This window comes from Artemia franciscana, chromosome 2, assembly GCF_032884065.1.
Source record: "Artemia franciscana chromosome 2, ASM3288406v1, whole genome shotgun sequence".
In the NCBI taxonomy this organism is placed as follows: domain Eukaryota; kingdom Metazoa; phylum Arthropoda; class Branchiopoda; order Anostraca; family Artemiidae; genus Artemia; species Artemia franciscana.
Window position 1 is genome coordinate 31,516,571 of NC_088864.1, and position 18,892 is coordinate 31,535,462.

At 32.7% G+C, this 18,892-nt stretch overlaps 1 long non-coding RNA gene across 1 annotated transcript; it reads right to left on the reverse strand.

Annotated features, from left to right (window-relative positions):
* Positions 1-12,527: 12,527 nt before the first annotated feature.
* LOC136034294 (uncharacterized) lies at positions 12,528-18,607 on the reverse strand. The gene is made up of 3 exons (XR_010619157.1): positions 18,263-18,607; positions 15,346-15,458; positions 12,528-13,894 (listed from the first exon to the last, which is right to left on the reverse strand). It is a non-coding gene; the product is annotated as an uncharacterized LOC136034294 (long non-coding RNA).
* Positions 18,608-18,892: the final 285 nt, after the last annotated feature.

Below are 18,892 nucleotides of genomic sequence, written 5' to 3' on the forward strand. Positions count from 1 at the left end.
GATTACATAGATGGTGGTATGGATCTCGCAATCCAAGTTTCAAAACCTGTTTTTTTCACGAATACTGGTTTGGATAGCTAAAGGTTTTTTTCGAACTTCTCGAACAGACGGGGGAGAATCATCGGATAGAAAAACATTCTGATTGCCCATGATATTTTTTCCACGAAGATTTCGAGCCTGTTTCAGAACTGCCACTTTCAGCTCCCTGGTCTCCATGATAACCTTTATCAGCTTTTTTTCAGGCTTAACATCAGCTATCGTGTATTTGGGTACCTCATGGATTCCAAGGCATGACCAAATTATACTATCGAAAATCGCCTTAGCGTTTACAGTATCAATTGCTGTCACGCTCCATAATATAATATTTTTATCAGTTTCTTTACTTTCCAGATTCATCATTGTATGCCTTAGGAAACGCCTGTTTCATAACTGCGATTTCAGTAAACAATTTTCATCAACCAGTACAGAAATGTGGTTCTTCAAATCGTTGGTTTCTACCTCGAGGCTGATCATATTAGGCTTAATACCTTCCACTTCCAATTTCGATTCCAATACAGATTCTTCGATCTTGGAAATCCTTTGTTTTAATCCTTTAAAATTAACATTCAGCTCATTTAACGTAGTCGAATTTTCTTTAACAGTCTGTAAAACTACACTTAAACTATCAGCTAGTGATTTCAATGAGATTACTTCCATAAGACTGGATGTGAGAAAAGACTTGTCAGATTTATCCTTCTTCCTCTTTCCTCCCATTATACAAAATAGTAATTGAACTCCAAGAAAAAAATAGACTGTAGAAATATACTACCACATAAAACTCCTTTAATTACTCTCTTTGCGTAATATTGGCATCTGAATCTATCCAAAAAAATTTCGACGGCAAATTAACCTTGCTGAACACTAAATGAACGGTCCAACGCAAAGTAGGAGTATTTACCTTGAATGCATTCTTGTTTTATCAAAACTTTGTGAGAGTATATCCGGTTTAAAATGTTCACTGAATGAATGCTATATGCGAACTGGCTAGATTCACTTTTTACAAGCAAATGTTTTCCATTTAACTCTTCAATAATAGTCCCTTTTTGCCATACCTTCGTTAAGCAGCTAAGCCAGACCAGCGTAACCTGATCAAATGCTGCCTTCACGAAAACTCAAACCATAAGGAAACCCGAACGACTTTAGCTCTGGAAGTATTTGTCAAAGAAAAAAAAACCAACGATACGTTTATAGTAACTTTGGTTGGCTTAATATGTATTGAAAGTTTCAACTTAATGCTCTAAGCTGTCCTCAGAATATGGTTGTTACTGACTTAACAGCACGCATCCACATCGCGTGGTTAAATTCAGCTAACCACTCTATTCAATATTTTCTGAAAGTTTAATTATAATACCCTTTCCGTCAGTAGCACTAGTAGTGTGGTAACCTGACCAAATTAGTAACGTTTGTGGTCCAGAAAAGCGTGGTCAGACCTAGCCTGTATAAGTTACACTTTGTTATAACTTGTTACTTTTTGTATCTCAATATACGGTTGACCTCTGGTCTATGTTAGACTTTACTTAGGTGGGCTTTGGATTACTGTAATTGTTCCTAATTTCTTATAGTTTATAAGTAGTTCTTTGTTGTTCTTTATATTTTGTGGGACAAACCGTCCCAGTGGCATATATGCGGCCAGACCCTTGCTGGTTTGTTGTTGTTTTCTATAAAAGTAATCATATTTATAACCAGCCTCTCACTAACTTTATTAAAGTTTCCCATATATACCCAGTAGGCACGCCTCGTATAATTAATAAGGCCGTGTGTGAAAACACACACGGCAATCGTAAATTACGGTGTTGGTGGGGGTGAAACGTCTTATAATTCTTGTAAGTCACTGCTAAATAAATGTCTAAATACATAGTTCTGACCTATTAAAGTTTATTAAGTCTGATAAAAATCGAAGTTCACTAGAATAGATTCTAAATAGTCTGGTAAATCTTCTTGGGTTTTAAAGGGTTTAGGGTGAAAAGATTTTACCAGTTGTCGAAGGGGAACGATACTATTATAAAATGTAAATTTTGCTGATTTTTTAAAGTCAATTTGGTGATTGTACAAATCATTGTGAAATGCAGGCTAAATTACTTTTATGTGGCTAAAATATGGGTCGGCAGCGATTTGGGTAGCAGTTGAAACGTTGGTTTTTGCTTAATAGCTTCAAAATTGATAAGCTGCTTTGTGGCTTTTATTTATCTTACCATTTTAATTGTTGTTTTTCATATTTTTTTCTGTTTGAGACATGATAAATTTTTTTTTTAATGACTTTCAAATTCAATTATCTTCTTACCTCTGGAAACCATTATCAGCAATTCCAAATAACCTAAAGAAGAAAATTGGGCTATGGTGTCCACTGCCGACGAATCTTTTGTATTTTTCGATCTAACTCTCTCGTCAAGGTCCTTAGGTTTTGAATTCCGGAATTCTTTGTCAGCTGAAAAATATAAATATACTATTCCAGTTTATACAATAAAAATTTGTCGGCAGAATCACATTCTTAATAAGCAAAATAACACATAATAATACTTAGCATCATTATAACAAAAATGTATATAGTACATAATAAGTAATAAGCAATATTTTAGGCATTATTATTTCGAAAGTAACTACATATTGTAGCCCTGAATACAAGAATACCGTTCTAAAAATGGTTAAATACTTTTAAACTGTTAGAGGTCTTAATTTTACAAATAATATTTTCATATAAATGTTTTATTTTTCTAATGCATGATTATGTCGAAAAGAAACACAACTTATAAATAGTAATATATTATATATAGTAAATATAGCAATTATAATATTGTACCAAGAATTTAGCGAAAATAATCAATATTAACTTACCACATATTTTAATTTTTGGTCCTCATGAGTGAAGAGTAGTATTTTTAAATCTTTCGCCTCCTTTATCTTCGTCAATTGCATTGTACCTTTGATTTTTTCAATTTCTGGACAGACGGAGGATTTTGATTCCTCGTTGTTTATATTTGGCATTGTGAACGACAGGTTTATTCCTTGAAAGTGTATTACTTTTGGGCTTATGCTATTTGTGCTTGTTGTGATTAAAGGTGTTTGTACAGTTGTATCTTTAGTTGCTAGCCGGTAACCTTGTTTAATAATTACCGTTCTAACATCCTGTAAGAGTAGTTCAGTTCAATAACTGGGGTCAATTTTCTCTGCGTTATTTTAGCAGGATAGGGTTCCTACCGGTTTTTTGGTTACAGTAATTAACCGTAGATCATTTCGTACGTTGACTAATGTTTTTCTTTTCGTTCTTCCCATTAGAGCTACACACGTGTTGGGAATGTCTCATTGTTGTGATTCCTTTAGGTTAAGATATAACATACATGATCCTATTTCTACGTTATAGATTGGTAATGTCAGTTGGTAAACTAAGTTTTTGAATGAGACGCATTCTTTTAATTCCAGGACATTTGCTAGGGCATATTTTCTTCTGTCCTGATCAATGAGCATGTATTCTGCTTCTGGTAAAATGCTCATAAAAGAGTTAGTCTCTTTCATGTTAACAGAAGTTAGATATTTTACATAAATCGTATATGGACTGTTGATTTACTAGAAAAATTGTTACTATTGGAAAAATATTGTTCAATAATTTCGGTGATATACACCTTCAGTTTGATATTATAAAAAAAATAGCAACTTCTGGTTCTACTGGCAGAGAGAGACCAAATTTTAAGTGGGTTTTTATTTCTTCCAAGATATTTTTCAAGCGTGAAGGGTCTTCTATGTCTTAGGACAGGGTTCCTCCCGTTAGATCAAATAGTGCGAACTCGAACTTACTGACATCGGTAGCTACTTTTAACAATCATATTGTAACTATATCAACTGAAATCATCGTTAAGCTGGACTCAGAAATTTAGGAGGGAATTTAATTTAAAGAGAAATGATTCACATTATTTCTTCTCGAAGCTTCTTCTCGGCCTTCTCCAGCTTCTCCTCAGCTCGCTATTTTTATAGACCTGGTCCCAATATTGGCTTAATGGGATACAATGAGGAGTCCGTCTCAAGAACAACTGACGTCACAAAATCACTATCAACTTTGATTTTTAAATAATTCATGGTGTAAATGGTTTTTGATTTTTTTTTTTCGGAAATCGTCTCAATTTTGTCTTTTTCATAGTTGGCTATACTCGCTTGTATTTTCAGTGTGTACATGTAGCGCGGTATTCATGGTTGAGTTGAGTTTTTTTTTATATTTTCTCTTAGTACATTTAAATCTTTTTCATTGGACAAACCGAATAAGCGAGACGCAAGTTCGCCCATAATTTGAATTAGGCTTGTCGACCTTCGATATTTACTTCTGTGAAAAAAAACTTCAAATATTTGCGTTTTGCTTTGTTTAAGTTTTTGTATTTCTGCTTTAAACAGTTCGAATAATACTTCTAACCTTTGCCTGTATAGTAAAAGGAAAGCTTGATGAGTAGATATTTTAATAAATTTTCTATAGTTAAATCTGGGAGAACTTACTGGCTGTCTCACTGTTATTAGAATTTTGTCGTTTTCATCCGGTCTTAGTATGTCAGGGATAATTTCTGTAGTAGTTTCTGAAATGGAGGTATCCAATTCCATTGGTTATGGGTCGGTATGTGGTATTTTGTGGTGAAGGTGTCTTTCATATCTGTTGAGGTTTTATGTTTAGTTTTGGATGTAATTTCTTCGTTTGGAGTGTGGAATTTCCAGAAGGTAGGCGTGGTTGAATATTTCTTCGAGATGCATTTTAAGGTTTCTGACGCTTTTATAGTGATTGTCTCTATATTATTTTTGTTTTTAACATTGAGGTTTGGGGAGATTGTATTATTTCTCTCTATTCTTTTTGTAGCGTTTACCTTTCTACAAAAGTATTGGCATTTAAATCTGTGTATCGGTCTACTACCATTAATAGTAGAATTTGACGTTACTTCTATACCTTCGGTACCTTTTATTATTTCTGGTATTTTATTTCTCAGTGTTACTCTATTTGATTCGATTTGAGTTGGTTGGCTTTCTGTCGGCATCGTTTCCGATGGGTTTTGAGGAATATTCGTGACAGATTTGATCTGGGTCGGTTTTGTTCCAGATGGGTCTTTAAACTCGTTTTTGGGTTTCCATCAAATATACCAGATAATATTAGCGTACGCCACAATCCCTTGACGAGATGCCATATATTTGGTATTTCATTTAAAAGTGCACAATTTCCATCATACGACTTTTTTTCTTCTTCTTTTTTTGGGGGGGGGGGGGTCAGTTGGTCTGTTTGTGTTAGGGGTCTTTATGTGATTTATTGAAGAGCTTTGGTTTTTGATTTATTGATCTCTTTCGTCTTCCTTTTTTCAGCCCTATGGCTTTGTCAAATTCAGCCATTTTCTTATCGAAATCATTTATTTATTTCTTTGGTTTGAGTTGGGGAATGGCAGGAAGTGGGATATCCTTTGTTCTTTATGCGCTACCTTACTTGATTGTAAACAAGATACCTGAGTGAAGAAGATGCAAATACAGTAGTAGGACCAACTTGAATAGCCGCATTTGGGGATTGTTGGAAACCCGAACCGAAAACAAAAAGTTCTGTTTTATAAGTGGCAACTGAGAGTCTGATTCCATTTAAAGCTCCGCAAACACTGTCTAGGGCTTTCTGTAACCCTTGGAAGTCATCAGACAGAAGAAGAATATCATCCACATATGACAAATGACTTGTATCTACATATGGCGGCAAATTGCGAGTTACCGAACAAATACTGTTATTAAAAATCATAGGACTTAGCACTGAACCTTGTTTTACTCCACGACGAACATTAATACGTTTACTCACATTGCCTTCTACTCGCACGCGAATTGATGCAGCTGTCTTTTATAAGAAGTGGAAGTAATAACAATCTGATATAATTAAAGTATGTAAAGTAGTAGTGTAACCGGTTTAAACAGAGTCTGGAGAATTAGCAATAGTTCGAGTAGCGTGGAGGTATCAAACTCTCCCGGTTAATAAATATATAAGAAATGCTAGAAATAACCCGTACCTAATACTTGAGATAAAGTTAACACAACACAAGAGTTAAAAAAAGAGCAAAGGTTTTATTTTTAAAAGAAGTTTGGTTTTTGGTTTTTAATAGTCTCGTTTTAAAAAGATAATCAAGAAAATCAAAAAGTTTTATAACTTGTAATATAAGTACAATCTTGCTTAGTCTTCGTACTGAAATAAGAAGTTTAAAATATTAAAATAAACCAACTACGAACTAATATGTGAACGAATAAAATGTTCCAAGGTATTTAAATTATATCAGCGAGACTCATGTCATGCTGTGGAAAGTAGTAAATTAACATTGTGAGATTGAGAAGGAACAAATTATTCTACTCACATCTAAGCAAAGCTACCCACACTCGCCAAAGTACCAACACCAACTAACTCTCTCCAAAATCCTCCTGTCCTTCTATACAAACCCCTGTTTTTCAATTCGCACATGTTATTTAGCAAGAATCAATTCGTACAAACAAACACTTCCAAGGCTATACCAAGAAGAGATTAATCCCTGACAAACAATAACAAGATTCTTACAATCCCGGTCCTTCCTATTAAACTTGCGTCCAAAGAGAAGAAGAGAAAAAAAAATTAATAATAATTGATTGTTAGACAAATTTTTATTTAATTTTATTTATTTATTTTTTTTTTTTTTATTCATTTATTTTAGAGATCCTTCTATAACCAATGGTAAAAAAAAATTTAAATATTACTGCTATTTCACTTAACCTGTCGTATAAATCACAACAACTTATATAATCGCAAATAATAAACGTTTACATGTACTAATATACACTAATATACATGTAAATTAAATGACATAACATCCAAACATAATACAATTTGAGAGGCTAAGTTATCATAGCAGTTGAACAATTTAAAAAAAAATGATATACATGAAGGATCTCTTGTGTAAATTATATCAACTCTTTGGCTTCAATATCATCATTATTGGTTAATTAAACTAAGAACAAATGATTGCAGTTCCCTTATGACAGCCATATGTGCCTTTATAGCATTTTAAGGGATTTTGAATCTTTCTTACAAAAATAAACAATTCTTAATTGATAGCCTGAAAGAGTCTAAAACTAACAGTTATTATCAACTGAAGTGGAAGCGATTTTATATTTTTCATTACGCAAATAGAGAGCCTAAACTACTAACAAATTTATTCAATTGTCGTGATCAGCTTAAGGGCAAATTTGATGGTCTTTCAGCAAGCAATTTATACCAAATTTGTTTTAGTCTCCAGCTTAGAAAACCTACAAATGTAATAAGGCGACAATAACCAAAGTCGTGATTGAAATGCTAGTGGCAACAATTTTCTTTTCTCTAGTCTTATCAGAAATATCTCTGCTCAATTCATTTAATTCTGATATTGGAATACTAAAAGAACTAATCCCTTCCTTCCATTTAAAATTTGGAACTACTGAATTTTCAAAATCTATAAAAGTCTTTACTAAATCTGTACTGTGTCCTAAAATCTCCAAAATAACACTATGGAAGTCCAATTTTAAATTTGGGATATTGGCGGATATATTATATAAATTATAACTAAAGAATTCTTCATTTATTCTAAAGTATTCAGAGGTAACTGAGCATTCATCTGGAATATTTACTATTAAGGAGTTATTTATGTTTAATCTATACGAAAATGTTTTATTATATTGATTCCCTTTCAAGCATCTAATAGAAATATGATTATTTGCTCCACCTCCGGCAAAATAAAATTGACTATCAGACAGAGAATGAATAAAAAGTGAATCTAAAGTTTTTAAATTACGCTTACAAACTAAATTTTCCAAGTCTGTTTTATTAAAAAAATACAGAAAATGCACAGGAGTTAGATGACGGAAATTTCTGTATGACAAAGCGTCTTTTACAAACAATTTTTGATTTTACATAAAAACAGGATGACATGAAACCTTCGTCTAATATTATATAGCTTGATTCATCTCCTCCTATTCTAATATAAGGTTCTCCATTGGTAATTACTGAATATATTTGCTTACCGCTAGCAGTAAAGGAATCCTTTATAGCAACATGAGCCTCAAAAGTCTTATAAAGTTGAAAGGAATCTAGAATTTTGGAAAGAGGAAAGTCGCAAACAAACAAAACATTAATCAAATCATATTCTAAACTACATTCCACATTCTTTAAAGTTTCAATGATCAACCCGCTTCTAAAATCGTCAATAGCCAACTCAAACCCTTTAGGTAGGCTTGGCTGAACAAACTTCAAGTATGATATAAGCTTAACTGGGGAAATAACGCTAACAGGGAAATTACCGTTTAACAATTGAATCAGACCTTTGGACAATTGTTCCAAGTGAAAGCGAAAACTTTGTAATTTATTTCAAATATTAGAACTTAATTTCTCTACTGCATTATGTATTTGGGCAAAGTTTACAACTAAAGAAGAAGTTATTTTCAAGGCATTATCAGACAATTCAGATTCGAAGGTTTTAAACGATTGGCTTACTTGGTCTGAAGTTTCGTTACGCAATTTATTAAGAGAAATTTCTAATTCTGAGATTACCGACGCTGATACAGAAATGAATTTAGTAACCTTTTCTTGGTCATTACTTAATTCTTCTAATTTGTCAGATAATTTTTTCCACAGTGCTTGTAGAACTTAAACAAAATAGAACTTCACTGATCTGCCCCACTATAGGTAAAATGGCCCTTTTCTTACTAGGATTAATAATATTAAACTCACATTCTTCTATGATGTTAGAAATAAGGTCAAGTTCAGAAATCAGTATTTTTTTCTTAATTTCCAAGAGTTCCTGGAACTGATCAATAATTAGATTTGCATTATTCAATAAATTATGGTGACCATTTGTCCTAGAGGCTATTATACCTTTAAGAGTTTCCACATCTTTATCAAGGTTAAGATTTTCAAAATTTAATCCCTTTTCTCTAAGAATGCTCAGCATATCTCCCACCTGAACTTTAAGCAGCAAAGCCGTGTTTTTGAGCTTTTCTACGCTAAGAAAGAAAATGAGTTTGTGGTTTCCACTCGATCCAGTTCCAAGTTCGCTCAGATATTGGAAGCCTATGCCTCTTCGAACAAAAGATTGTTGGCCATCTAATGATAAAGTCGATTCCTTAGCCGACATTCCAAAATCAAGGAATACACTAATTATTAGTATAAATTTCATCGTAAAACAATTCATCTGAAAAAAGTCACGTTTAAATGCTAAAGACCTTCAGCTTACAAAATAAAGACTGACACTAATTTAATAACGTTATAGATAGAATAAACCAGGTACTTTACTCTTAGAAGGTAATTGTATAATTAGGCTACTAGTATTGCAGGATTGGCTACATCATATAAAAAAAAATATATATATAAGCCATCGATGCTTATTCTGAAATTTTTAGATTGAGAATTCAACCCACTAATGACTTTAGGGTCCCAAGTTGTTGACCTTAAAACATGACACATTTATACTTTCCCTTTCAATTACACGTTTTTAGCTACTTTAATTTTCTTAAGGAATAAAAAGGATTTTCTTCGCGTTTTGCTTTAATTTGATCTACCTTTATTTTAACCTTTGAAGTCGGGGATGACAATAGAATTTCACTTTCTTTAACTGTAGGAATAGTTTTAGAACATTCACCTTCAGAGGATATGGACTCTCTTGTTATACGTTAAACTTCAGCACTAGGAGTACTTGAAAAGACATTAGTATCTTCTGTTTCGATAACATTTTCAGGCTCAATTAAATTATTTTGTGTTTCATCAATTATCGTTCTTTTGTGCATACCGACGCTTTGAGATAAATGAAAAGAGTCCTCTTCAGTAAGAGAAGGGGATTTTTGGGATTTTGCAATATCTGAACTAAGAAGGGGTAAGTTATCATTTAATATAACATTAGTGCTTGGTTCACAAGACCTAAGGTCATATGGTCTATTTTCTGTTTCCTCTAGGGAGCAAACATCACAATTAGGGTTCATTTCATCATTTTTTTCTTTATACTGGTTAATCTCTTTCTGGTAATTCTTGGAAAATTGAGGATTATGTTTCAAATAAATTACATGGTTGACTCTTTTAAGGAGCCTAGCATTTGAGGTTCTTTTTCTTAATTCACCTGGATTTAAAGAAGCCAAATAGAAAACATTTTTATGCACTTCGGATAATACCAAATACGGTCCACAAAAAGAATAATTGGTGGATTTTCTACCAATTGAAGTTGTATCACGGCAATATACAATATCTCCAGAGGCAATTAATGTCTCTTTTGAATCTTTATTATACTGAATCACCTGTTTGGACCTTTGAATTTTAATCTCATTTAAACAAGTTTGATGAATTTCACAGATATTTTGTATTAATTGTGTTACATATGAATCATAGCCATCAAAATAATTTAAGTTAGTCGGTTTATTGAATTGTAAATCTGCTAAAGATTTTCCACTGAATCCATGCACAATGGTAAAGCTAGAAAATTTTCGAATAGTATTTAGAGAAGAGTTCATACTCAACATTATAAGGGGAATCTTTTCATCCCAATCCACCTGAGTTAATTTACCACAAGAATGAGACAGAATTTTCTTCAATATTTTAACTTTATTCTCGCTATCTCCGTTGCACTGTGGATAATAGGGGCTACTGTAAATTTTCTTACAATTAATTTCGGAAAACATCTTCTTTATTTCTATATTTTCAAATTTGAACCATGATCAGTTAAAACAGCCTCAGGCAGACCATAATAAGCAATAATATTTTCCCAGAGAAATTTTATGGTGTTTTCTGTATTCATAGCGGGTATACACTTTAATACTACTAGACTACTAAAAAGATCCACTCCAACTAGAACGTATCGATTCCCAGAGCTTGTAATCGGAAAGGGACCAGCACCGTCTAGTGCCCAGACCAAAATAGGCATTTCAGGAACAATATTTTTCCCAAGTGGTGGTTTGATTTTTTTCGTATTAGCTCTGTTACAAAGATCGCAATTATTAACAAATTCCTTAATTGTAGAGGCCATATTTTCAAAAATGAAAAATTTTCTAACTTTCCACAAAGTCCACTCAAAACTTGCATGCATTCCTAAAGCTAAATGCTCATGGAAAAGTTTTAATATGCCTGGAATCATTCTCTTAGGTAAAACTACTTGAATGTTTAATTTTGTGCGCACATTTTGATTCAACCTAAAAGAACCACTCGAAATATATTCTATTCTATATAAAACTCCGTTCATTAAGACAAGTTCATTAGCAATGGGAATAAACCATGGGGCTATATTCTTCAATAAGATACTCCTCTCTGCTTGAGGGAGATCAATAAAGTGGAGAACTTTTTGTCTCTCACTAATAGAGCGCTCATCCGGATGCCAAGGTTCTTTTTCAGGGCCCTCCGAACCTTTAGACACCAGATCGAGACCTATGCCTGTTGCAGCAGGGTTTTCAACTCTGGAGCTCCTTAATTTATTCAATATATCAACAATAATTTTTATATCACGATCCTGTAGTTGCCCCCAGATTAATTCCTCGTCAACCAACCCTAAATAGTCAACTTTGTGACCACTAAAAATCCCTGCTGCTAAAAATTCTGCTTCATCATCAATAAAAGATAGGGTTTCGCCATTGCTAACTATTTCCTTACTTAGCCTTGAAATAATATCTGCGATCATTTTTGTCCCTGGTATATGTTTATGAGTATACAATGGACTATTCATTAATAAGGAGATACGGTACATCTTACTTGATAAGTCTGTGTTTTCTTAAATACTCGAGATTTTTAGCGTCAATAAAAATATTGCACTTTCTTCCCCATATATAGTATTGAATTTGCGAGCTTTTCAAAGTCTCAAAAAGACCATAAGTTCTCGCACAATCGAAGGTTATTTAGGAAAAAAAGAACCACCTGAATTTATATTTTTAATCTCTGTATTAACCAAAAAAAAAAACTGACCCAGAACTAAATAAATATTCCATAGTGGAAACCACAAGAAGTGATGCTATATGTTAAGAATATTATTACTATTTAAAAAAAAAACAAATAAGCTAATTAATTATGCGCAAAAAAAAAACTAATAGCATGCGAAAAAATAAAAAGAAGGTAATATGTAGAAGAAAAGACAAGCATTGTACCGTAGAAATAACAAAGATTCTGGTCTTGGACTTTTAAGCGAAGCGTAAAATTTTTTTTAAATATTATATGGATTCTATAAATTTTATTAGGAGGAGGGTTTTATCTCCGTCGCTGCCACCATTCTGTAACCGGTTTAAACAGAGTCTGGAGAATTAGCAATAGTTCGAGTAGCGTGGAGGTATCAAACTCTCCCGGTTAATAAATATATAAGAAATGCTAGAAATAACCCGTACATAATACTTGAGATAAAGTTAACACAACACAAGAGTTAAAAAAAGAGCAAAGGTTTTATTTTTAAAAGAAGTTTGGTTTCTGGTTTTTAATAGTCTCGTTTTAACAAGATAATCAAGAAAATCAAAAGGTTTTATAACTTGCAATATAAGTACAATCTTGCTTAGTCTTCGTACTGAAATAAGAAGTTTAAGATATTAAAATAAACCAACTACTAACTAATATGTGAGCGAACAAAATGTTCCAAGGTATTTAAATTATATCAGCGAGACTCATGTCATGCTGTGGAAAGTAGTAAATTAACATTGTGAGATTGAGAAGGAACAAATTATTCTAGTCATATCTAAGCAAAGCTACCCACACTCGCCAAAGTACCAACACCAACTGACTCTCTCCAAAATCCTCCTGTCCTTCTATACAAACCCCTGTTTTTCAATTCGCACATGTTATTTAGCAAGAATCAATTCGTACAAACAAACACTTCCAAGGCTATACCAAGAAGAGATTAATCCCTGACAAACAATAACAAGATTCTTACAGTAGTAAGTACAGAAAACGAAGAATGAATAGATAATTAATAGAAAAACAATCTGCGCAATAATCAAAGAGTATAATCATGGTATAAAAGAAAAACAAAAAAATATTAACAATGTAATAAACAGGGAGGCAGAACATAGCTATCAAGTCTAGAAGTTTGGAAGAAAAAAATAGAAACTATAAAGTTAAAAATAAAGAAAGAGGATTTAGTAGCCTATAGTTCATCCACTGTATTTAAAAGAAAATCAGACAGAAGATAGAAAAATAAAACTGGCTAGGAGGCAGGTGGAAGGTAAAATAGTGAACTTTTGGAGGAAAAGTTGAAAAGAAATCTCCAATGAAGCAGAAGCAAGATTAAACATATCAAGAATTTATAAGAAGCATATAGCAAACATTGCCCTGTGTTATTATTTTTCTTACCTTTACCGTTGATTTCTATATGATCATTCATGGGATTGTTGATTTATTTTTCTCTGGCTATGATTGATTTAAACCTTATATGAGTGTTACAGGGGTATCAAAAGAGTATGAGTAGCTTATAAGAGTGGGAACTGGTTATAGTATCGGCAAAAAAACTGACAACATCATCTAGCACTTGGCAACGCATTAAATTTTCTTAGTGCAATAATAAGAATCATTCATTTCATTGGCGTAACTGCAAAATTAAGGTAGTAAAGCGTCGGATCTCAGTTCTTGACAGAAAGAAATACGATTACAAAGCTGAAAAAATACCACGTCAAACTATTCGCTAGATCACGTTAATGCTCTTGTCAACACTTGCACTAACTTCGATTGCGGGGGAAAGGATTATGCCATCGACTTACCAATCGTTTTTTTTTCTGAATCTGAGTTCTGAATCAAATTCATAGCGCTTTAAAAGGAGACAAAGTACCGGTGGATAGGTTACAAATTTTTCTGTCCGTTGATCAGAATCATCAGAAGAATGTGTGGGCGAACTGGATACGCAGTGTTTAAACGCCCCGATAACTGAAATAAATAAAAGGTAAGTAAAACGTAACAAACTCTTTTGGTTATTGAGTTATTTATAATGAAAGTTCTCCCTAATCACTTTTTGTGAAAAGGAACAGTATAAGAGTGGGATCGTCACCCCTATTCTTGAGGCATTCCTAAGAACAATAGGGATTTGTAATATAAAATAAAGGACTATATAATTTAGGTCATTTACCGTGTCCTTTAATGCCTGTTCAAAAATTTGATCTTTTAACTTTTGGTGTATTTTTGATATATTAACCAGACTTTCGAATGCAGGGGTTTCTAGACTTTGGGGTAAAACTGGTATAATGGAAGTTAGGTTTCTATCATTATTATTTGTGACATTTTACAGGATGAATTTGAGTTTCATCCATCCAACAATGATGTGTTCAAACATTAATATCGTAGAACTGCAATTTAATTACAATTCAAAACATATAGTGCAAGGAGCATAAGCCCAAAACAATGGAAGAATAACTTTCAGGTATCATTGGAAAGCACTTACATTTAGCAATGACGACTTGAAGTACACTCCCAGAGCTGAAAGGAGAGTAATCGGGAGGAGAGCAGATGTAATAGCCGAAATCACTAGGATTTAAACCTTCAATGGTGAGGTTACCATCAACTGTTATTTCAAATCTTGGATTTGCGGTTGTCTGTAAATACTTACTAAATTAGACTAGATTATCGATTAATATATTAAAACGTCATTTTGTTAAAAATTAAATAAGAATCAAAAATAATAAAATAAAATTAAATAAAAATCAAAGAAATTAAATAACATCTGACTTGTTTAAGTTAGGGAGGTTGTTTGTTCCACTATTTTGCTTCTTTTTTGTGCAATGATCCACAATTAATTTTTTTTATTGCAAATAGCAAACACGACATCAGAAATTTTAAGGGGATAAGAAAGGTAAAATTACTCTGAATAGTGAACGCAAACAAATGTATAAAAATGATGTAGAATTAAAAATTAGGAAGATTTTAGTATTAGCTTTGACTGAAAACTGGCTTGATTGCACTCCCATGGCGAAGTGACCATAGAATTTCTTGTAGTTTGACCTGATCTGATTCTTTCTTGCCTAAAACAACCCACTTCACGAAATGATCACAGTTCCAAGACAGAAGATTGTAATTCTTAAATTCTTCGACTGACGGCGATGAGCCATGTCTTGCTGCACCCATGGCGATAATTACTATAGTAAATCTATTGCTTTTAACATAACCGGGGATGTCAGCGTTATTGATTTGCCATTCCTCGCTGTTTTCTATTTTCACATCCATTTTGGCAAGAGAGGCGGGCCTATATTTTGAAAATATGCACGGACTTCCTTCTGGACACATATGTTTAGGGGGCTTAAATGACTTTCCATGTAATTGGGAGACGGTGTGCATCAGGGCATGAAATTTGTTAAAGAATTTTCAGGAAAAAAATCGCATCTTACCCTGAACATAAGACGATACTCATCATCTATGGTTTCAACTGACTCAAACTCTTATTATCCATGGTCAAACCCCGCGAAGGAGAAATAGAAGCTATAACCGTCTTGTTGTCTTACTGAAAAATAAGATATTCTTAATTATATCCAAAGTTCACTTTTTACCAGGCATTGATAGAACATTTTACAAGGTAATAATCATTAAAGAGATTACACTAATTTTTTTATGCTTATATAAAAGGAGCAATTCTCAAGACAAGCTATATCATTTAACTGCAACTACGTGAAGTCTCTAGGAATAAGAAAGAGAAATTATAATTTATGAAAATATGCCAGTTTTGTACAGACCTGTGCCTTCAGGCACAAGGATATCTCAAGAGTGTGTTACCGAAAGAATTGGCGAAGGGGGGGGGGGCTATTGAACAGTTTGGGAAATGTTTGACTATAGCTTTTGCATAAGAAAATTATAAATTTTGTAATATAATGAGAAAAAAACAAAGAATCGACAGTTAATTCTGCGAATTTGACATGGCCCTTCAAATTTGAAGTTTGCAAAATTCTTATTAAAAGTTGAACAGCAAAAAGTGAATATTAACAAAAAACTATATACATTTACTGCTTTAAGAAAACTATAAAACAAACACAGCAAGAAAACAAGTAGTATATACAACAAACTATAGAGATTATAGATCGAATTTTGAAAGCATATAACACCCAGATAAAGAGTGATCGAGGATTAAAAAATTATAGTAGGTGTGGAATTTTTACTTTCCTTTTAAACGAAGTGACATCTATTTACTTGAAAAGATGAATTAGGGTAAATGCTATTGAAATATTTACAATATAAATGATATCACAGAGAAAAGGAAAATGTTGATAAAATAACATTGGTTCTAGCAACAACTGATTTTAATTATTAAGGTTTGAGTTGAAGCAACAAGAAATATGGATTTTGTATTCAGACATCATACTCACTCGTTAGTTTTATCCAAACAATACTAGCATAAAGTTGTGATGGCACATTAGGATTGGAAATACAACAGATCAGTCATTTATAACAATTTGATATTGCCATCTATATTCTTCAAAAAAAAGCATTCATCTCAAACATAGGTAGCGCTGACTAGGAAATAATTGCTGGTAAAATCATATAATTTATTCTTATATTTTATAGTTCAGAATTTAATACGAAATATTCAGTTTTGTTTCAAAAATTTGGTATATCTGATTCGGTGTACCCACAATGTTTTATACAGACTTGGCAAAAAAAATTATAGTCTATTGTGGCAACCAAAAAAAAATTACAATATCATCAGTAAATACTAATTGGATATTTCAATTTCAATTTATATGTACTTAAAATCGAATATAATACACACATTCCGTATATACTATAAGGAATGAATCAATTAAGAGTAAGAAAAAAACTAGATCTACGTTGCAAGGCCAACGTGAGATGATACGGCAACCGTGTTGCGAGAGCAAAAACCAAAAGTGTTGCGAGACAAAACAAAACTAAAGTGTTCATTTCGACTCACTCTTAGCCTTAGCAACCTAGTCTACTAAACATTAATTTTCCAACCTATTGTAGCACCCTGAACTTGCAAAACCTGAAGTCGGCCGATAGACCGACCGACAGAATTTGTGATCGCTATATGTCACTTGGTTAATACCAAGTGCCATAAAAACCAATAACAAAAAAATTACTTTCGTCCCTACCCAAACCACAAATCCACCAACTTTTCAAGGGGAGAGGCGTACACCCCTTGCCCCCCCTCCCTGTCTGGATCCATCACTGCTTCTGAGGTCCCTTACTCAAAACGTATCCAAAATTTTTATTTTGAGAGATTAAAGGCTCGGAGAATATATTATTACCGTATCAAATACGGTATGTTACATAATATAAATTCCACAGGAAAACCCTTATGAAAACGAAACAATAGAAACTTATATTTAACTTGAGAACAAAATGAGAATAGTTGAACAAACAAGCTAGCTTAACAATAGAACTTGCTCAGTTTGACAACTCAACAATTTGTTCTATAGCTTTTTTCCGATTTCTTTTAGGGAAATGCCACATACACCTTTAAGTTTTTCTGGCCAAATAGTTTCACATTTTCAAATTCTCATGCTAACCATGGTATATACCGGTAAGAAGCTAATTTGAATAATTCTATAGAACAAATAAAAGAAGCACATGATACGTTTCCGGCTATTCTTTTAAAGAGATGTCAAGGATTCTTCAAAAGTTTATTTATTTGCGTTTTAGCAAGGAGAATATTTTCGTATTATTTGGCATAAAACAACTCGTCAAATAGTCAATCAATAAATCAATTACTCAGCGACTTTTTGAACAGATTTCTGTAATTAGGGAATAGGATACTGACTTTATTCAATTAAGTCCTTTAACACAGAAACGTCAAACTAGAAAATCAGAGAAGTTCTTTTTAATCGATTTGACTTCTGAACAACTCATGTAAACTAGTGGGAGGAATATTTTTATTTAACCTCTTCTTAGTTTCTGAGTTTTGTCAAAGGCTCATAAGAGCCCCAAAGAAAACCAAGAGAAATGGCCAAGAATTTCCTACTTTCATTTTTGCTTTCTAATGTAGTTGTTTGGATTCTATATCTACTTTTTGCATTCCATTTTTTATTTTAAAATCCTAATTATAAAGCCTATGAATTCTATTTCTTTAGCTTTTGATTTCTGATTCAAATACATTTAGAGTCCAATCCTAATTCTTTCCCTCATAATCCTAATTTAACTTTAATATACTCTAATTGAATTTTTGCTTTAGAACCAATTTTCTTATTTCACTGTCCATGTAGACTGAGTAGTCCCAGGATGGAACCTCAAATTATGTCAATTTATATCAATTTTTTATTCATGTCAATCAATAGCACCTCAACTGGCTATACAAACCTTTTAAAAGAAGATTAGCTTTAGGGTATTAATGTTCTCGGTCTGGTCAGGAAATTTTTCCTCACCGGCAGAGCTTGCTGTTTCCTTTTCTTCTTTCCTTTCGTCAATTTTTAAGTTCTTCGAATACTCGTTAGAATCATGCTTTGCTGCAACTGAAATTCACATGAATTTCACTTCAAAAATTAATTCTCACATTTACCGAACAGTTTTCTATAACAGTATTATAAACAGTATTCTATAGTCCAGGACAGGTATCAATTAAATCCTTTAAAAAGAGTCTAGCCGTCATGGACTGACAAAATAAGAAAAGTAAACATGGATTATTTGTGATAAATATAGTGATAAATATGGATTATTTGTAGGGAACGAAATAAAGAATTATAATTATTTTTTTTGTTTTCTTTAATAGCGACAAAAAAGTCAATTCTTTTTTAATGGTTTTTGTGTGGATACTAAACTCGTCGGAGAAATAAATAGAACTTGGAATTTCCGATCAAATAAGCCTCCTCCTAAATTGGTATGACAACCCCATCCACAATAACCTTATATGCCCCAGGACACAACTTACAGCCCTTTTCCAAATCTTAGGGGACTGTGTCAACCTCAGAGAAATTGTTATATAAGACATGG